The 6,475-nt window shown below is 37.9% G+C and overlaps 1 protein-coding gene across 4 annotated transcripts in view; it reads left to right on the top strand.

The window, feature by feature from the left end:
- Positions 1–6,475, top strand: part of MLC1 (modulator of VRAC current 1) — a 789,519-nt gene that overhangs the window by 4,565 nt on the left and 778,479 nt on the right. The window lies entirely within an intron of this gene.

Genomic DNA, 6,475 nt, shown 5'->3' with positions numbered 1-6,475 from the left:
TTGTTCATGATATGCTGGAGTTTGTCAGAAGAGAAATTTTTTGGTGGAGACAACAGATATCCCTTAAACCAGGTTTCCCCTTCTCCCTCCATGCTGTCATCACAGATGCTTTGGACTTTGTTTGGGGAGCAGTTTCTGGATAAATAAAAGTTCAGGGGGCATGATACACCAATGACAGATACAGCATATAAATATCAAGAAGATGCTTGCCTTGATCAAGGCACTCAACCCTCTGAACCATGTTTAGCCAACAGGATCTCTTCAAGTGGTTTCAGACAATATTGCAGTCCTGTTGTACATCAACAGGCAATGGGGAACCAGTTTGTACCCTCTTTGCAGATTAGCTATGTTAGCTTGGGATATAGTTTTACAGCACAGTCTCACTCTACAGGCATCCTACATTCTATCAGAGGAAAATTATATGGGAAATAAGCTGAGCAGGACCAAGGCAGACCATCACAAATGGAAAGGAAATTGGGGGTATTCCAAGATTTGATCCATTTCTGGGGAATTCCTCAAATAGACCTCTATCCTCCTCTCTGAACAATCAGCTAGTAAAATTCTGTTCCAAGACACCATGCAAGAAGTCAGATGCCTTTTCCTTTTTTGGAAAGGAATGTTTCTATATACCTTTCACCATTTCCATTAATAACCAGGGCACTTCTCAAGATTCAGAAGGAATCCCCAAAGATCTTTGTGGTGATTCCCTTTTTGTTCAGACAATCATGGTTTCCCTTCTTTTGAAAATGACAGGTGCAATTTCCTCCAACTTCCTCACAAACTGACTTTACTCACAAAAGATCAGGATTGTTTGATACACTCTGATGTCAATCATCTTCAGCTGCCTGGATGATGGGGTCTTGGTTCCTTTTCGGCACCTGTTTTCTGAGTATGTGCAGCAGGAAGTAATGGAGGTAAGACAACCTGCTGTTAGAAAATCATACATTAGTAAATGGAAAAGGTTTTATTGTTGGTGCCAACAACATAACCAGCACCCATTCAGGGCTAACTGTCTCTCATTTTATAATATTTATGTAAGTTACCATCTTATTGCCTTTCTTATTCCTCTATCAAGCATCATTTATCAACCATTTTAGCATGTCTACCAATGGGTCCTCCTCTTTCAATGCAGTCTCATGGCAAAATGTTCATAAAAGGGATTTTGCATAAGAGGTCTCCAAGAAAACTGGTGTGCCCACCTTAGGATCTTAATTTCATGTTAGAGAAGCTAAGACTTGCTCCATTTGAACAAGCTAATCTGACTGACTTGAGGTTCCTAACATGGAAAACAGTTTTAGTGATTGCTCTGACCTCTACAAGAAGGGTTCATAGATTAGTACTAGGCTAACTGCCCTTGTAAACCTTGCCAATTATCCTTTGTCACACTCAAACCCTGCACCTTGTGTTTGTAAGGCAAACACCTTAACCATTAGGCCATCCTCCCACCCTGAGTGTATCTGAGTTGCAAGCTCTTATGGTGAGTTAACCATATCTAATTTTCCACAAAGACAGGATTTCTTTGAGAACTAATCCTTCTTTAATTCCTGAAGTGGGTCTGAGTTTACTTTAAGCCAAACTATCAATCTCGCCATTTTATTTTCTGAACTAAAAAAATGAGGGAAAAAGGATACTTCATACCTTGGATATTCACAGAAAACCCAGACACTATTTTGACAGAACTAAATCTTTCACATTTCTGGATCAACTGTTCATTTCTTGTGAAGGTAAGAAGATGGGACAAGCTATGTCAAAACAGACTATGTTCAAATGGTAGTCTAAGGCTATTTACCTTTTGTTATACTCACCATGACCAATCTAATCTAGGCAGGATCAAGGCCTACTCTACCAAGGCCTTGGCTTCATCTATGGCTTTTGGAAAGGGCTGCATTCTAGAAGTATTGTAAAAGCTGCTACTTGGTCCCCTTTACATACCTTTACAAAGCATAATAAGCTCTATTCCTTTTCTAGTTTTACATCAAGTATTGATGGGACCATTTTCCAGGGGCTACTGGACCCTTCCCCTTCCATCTCCCAAATACATTTAGCCATGGCAATCTACCCATATAACAAAGGCTACTGCGGCAGTGATCAATATGAAGAACATAGTACGTTTGTGTAATCTGAATTTAACATAACAGTAGATGTTCGAATGATCACTAACACAGTAGCCACTCCCTCTCTCCACCAGCTTTGTTTGTTTTTTTGTTGTTGTTTTTTATGCCAGGGTGTAAGCATTTATTTTTTATTGTTACTAGCATTGTACTTTCTGGGTGCTGCCTCCATCTCTCTACTATCAGGGAAACACTAAAGGGCTTCATGTCCAAACTTCTCTTTTTTTCTGCTCAGCTTCTGTTGCTTGACAGTTTGGAGGTGTGGAAGATGGCCTGAAGCTTTGGAAGCTGTCCAGCTGTTATATCCTTCTAAGGATATAACCCATATAGCCAAGGCTGCTACAGCAGTGATCATTCAAACATCTACTGTAATGGGAAACTCATCTTACATAACTGTACTTTCCTAGTGTTGAACAGTACAAGCTAATAATTCTACATGTATGCAGTATTTAATTTTTTTTTTTATTTTAATATTTGTTGACTGGGAAAGTCCAACTAGGACAGAGCTAATTTTCAGTGGAGGCCTGGGGAGCAACGCTCTAAACACATGTCTTTGGACTGTAGGAGGAAACCAGAATACCCGGAGGAAATCCATGCAAATACAGGGAGGACATGCAGACTCCACACAGAAGGTACCCCAACCAAGAATCAAACCAGAGATCCTCTTGCTGTGAGGCGATAATGTTAACCACTGCACCACTGTGCCACTATAAGAATACAGTTCTCATTAAAACTTATGATGTTAACAGCAAGGTGATATTAAAAGAGAAACGTAACTGTTATTTAAAGAGAAGTAAACAGTTGTTAATTCTAACCTTTTTTGTATATTTAAGGGGCACTTCTCCAGGCGCATGCTTTTAAACTTACTAACATCTGACTGCTTGCAGAAAGAGGTTAGGATAATTGTCATTATAGCAGTGTTTTATGATCATGGTGTTTCTCACCTTGCATTTATTATAAGAATGTGCACAGATAGTCCATTTTCATTTAGGAGTAACTAATATTTAATTTCCTTTTCATTTACCCTGTTTATTACTCAACCTGTATGGATGGATGCTGTTGTTTATGGATCACAGAGGGAAAAGCTCACACACTATTGGGGTTGTTTGGGGTTATATGTATTGGGGTTGTTTGGGGTTATATGTATTGAGGTTGTTTGGGGTTATATGTATTGGGGTTGTTTGGGGTTATATGTATTGGGGTTGTTTGGGGTTATATGTATTGGGGTTGTTTGGGGTTATATGTAGTGCACATGATGTGCCAAGATGTTGTTAGCAATTGTGAACTGGGATAATTGTGGGAGCCACCAGTAACATTGTTCCAACTATGAACTCATTTGGCTGGATCAGCATTTTAAAGAGGGTATCCAAATAGTTTTGCCTCATTTAGGGTAAATTTAAAGAAAGTACTGAAGTACAAATGAAATGAGTGAAAAGGTAACACAGTCAAATGATTCAGTAGAAATTGCAAGCAAAATGCAGCCAAGCTAGAGTTTTCACTGTGTAATACCTTATACGTCCTGTAATGGAGTCCTATGGGATCTATGCAAATGACCATTTAAGGACATATAGTGTTACAAATATATGTCTTCTAAATGCCCATTACTTTTTACTTTTTAAGTCTTTATGGGAACATTCAGGCCAATAAAGCCAAAACCCCTAAAGTAATGACAAATGGGCAGGCTACCATCTGGATCTGGGCAGTGATCTTTCAACAAAGGTGTTATAAAAGCTTATACAACTAGTACCTTTTCTGTGTGTGTATTTATGATCCCTTGTCAGATGTTTCTTGCTATTTGGCTTATAAATCACCCCATCAACTACTGAACAGTGTCTCCCCTGCAACATGAGCAGGGCATACATTACTGGGTTTTTTTCTTTTTTTCCCTTCTTTGTTATTCTGTCTGACGTGGAGTTCTGCAATATGCTAATGTAGGTCATAAGTAAAAGAACACGCTACGATGGAGCAGGAAATAATTAGTAATTTATCTGTATCATATTTTTACATGGATTTAGAGTAGTTAAATTAACTTCTCTGACCATGATCTATATATGATTGTTTTGGTTTCCTACATGTGATATCAATCTACTATATTGGGTATTTCAAAATTTAGTCCCCTCCTCTTAATTTTCATGGATACATACTAACCATAAGTAATTAAGTGAATCTAATTAGCCACCAACTTAGTTTGCTTGTTGCAGATAAGTCGGCTTTCAAAATAAAAGTGTCCACAGGGGTGACATTGTAACTCATTATAACTGCAAGCCTTGACCTATTCATCTCCCCATTGTATCCACAGGGGTGACATTATAAATCATTATAAGTGCAAGCCTTGACCTATTCATCTCCCCACTGTATCCACAGGGGTGACATTGTAACTCATTATAGCTGCAAGCCTTAACCTATTCATCTCCCCATTGTATCCACAGGGGTGACATTCTAACTCATTATAACTGCAAGCCTTGACCTATTCATCTCACCACTGTATCCACATGGGGTGACATTGTAACTCATTATAAATGTAAGCCTTGACCTATACATCTCCCCACTGTATCCACAGGGGTGACATTATAACTGCAAGCCTTAACCTATTCATCTCCCCATTGTATCCACAGGGGTGACACTGTAACTCATTATAAATGCAAGCCTTAACCTATTCATCTCACCACTGTATCCACATGGGGTGACATTGTAACTCATTATAAATGTAAGCCTTGACCTATTCATCTCCCCACTGTATCCACAGGGGTGACATTATAACTGCAAGCCTTGATCTATTCATCTCCCCATTGAATCCACAGGGGTGACATTGTAACTCATTATAACTGCAAGCCTTGACCTATTCATCTCCCCATTGTATCCACAGGGGTGACATTGTAACTCATTATAACTGCAAGCCTTGACCTATTCATCTCCCCACTGTATCCACAGGGGTGACATTGTAACTCATTATAACTGCAAGCCTTAACCTATTAATTTCCACATTGTATCCACAGGGGTGACATTGTAACTCATTATAACTGCAATCCTTAACCTATTCATCTCCCCACTCTATCCACAGGGGTGACATTGTAACTCATTATAAATGCAAGCCTTAACCTATTCATCTCCCCATTGTATTCAAAGCCCACCATGATGATTCTTGGAATTATGAGACCATTACTGTGAATGCAAGGTGGTACATACTACATCTAAGGGTGCAGTACCTGGGTGTGTTCCCCCCACCTCATGGTACAATTACCACAGAGTTAGTATATGTAGTTAGCAGGGTTTGGATGTTAAGGGGAGTTGCCCCCTTAAAAATCACATTAGAACTGTAACAATAGGTTTTGTAAGTCACAATTTTACTTTTGGATATTATATTTATTTAATATTTGTTTTAATTATGGGTCACAGTATTGGGTGTTAATTTTGATTGTTTCGTTTTACATTGGAAGCATCTCTGAACATAATAACGATAATTTTATCACAGCTGTACACAAAAATTAAATAATATAAAAAAATGCCAAGAGATATGCAGATATCACTACATGAAAGCACCAAGTAAAACTCAGCTGGGCTACATAAGTCATAAACATAAAGGAATTGTTTCAGTCAGAATTTCTTGTTATCAAGTTAGGGACATAGAAAAATTAAACAGTTTAAAAGAGGGTGTTCCAAATCCAGTTGCAGATCTGGAAAATTGTTTAAAAACTGTATCTCCTAGGCAGATAGGTAGGTAAGACTAATTGTAGCAAATGTGTCAGATCATGGATATCTGGGACACACGTGAAACTAAAATCGAGCTTTCAGTGTACTGTGTCAAGAGTGTAAGCATTGTAATTAAAAAGGAGATTAGGGTAGTAAGCAGCTCTAAAAAGAATAGAAGGTTAAAAATAATACTTTCATGGGGCTTTACAACATCCCAGGCTGCATTCCCATCAGTGTCATGTATGAGCCTCTATTTAAACTGTTCAAAGTTTTCCCTTCACACTTTTTTACACCCCCCTCTACCTCTCACTTTCTCCACACTCCAACATTACATTTAACTTTAACTATCTTTCTTCTAAATACCACAGACTCTCTCTCTTAAGTTAAGTATGTATATACCACCAAAAACTAATACTTCAAATCTTATAAAAAAGACCATTTTACTAACTAAACCTAATATTATACAATCAAAAACCTACTAACAATAAGACTTTTACTGGATAGCCTAACAATAAGAGAAACAATCAAAAAACATACTCCCTGCTGAAATCAATGATGATAAGCTAAGACCCTGCCTGTTGATATAGAAAGAGAAAATTCCCATTACCCAAAAACATTTAAAAAATTTAACTAACTAAAAATAAAAAAAATCATCTTCAAGTTTACTTGTCAAT

The sequence above is a fragment of the Protopterus annectens genome, chromosome 11.part0 (genome assembly GCF_019279795.1).
Source record: "Protopterus annectens isolate FY-2018-M chromosome 11.part0, PAN1.0, whole genome shotgun sequence".
Taxonomy (NCBI): Eukaryota; Metazoa; Chordata; order Ceratodontiformes; family Protopteridae; genus Protopterus; species Protopterus annectens.
The sequence above is the reverse complement of the archived record's forward strand: the minus strand, read 5'-3'. Positions and strand labels throughout refer to the sequence as shown.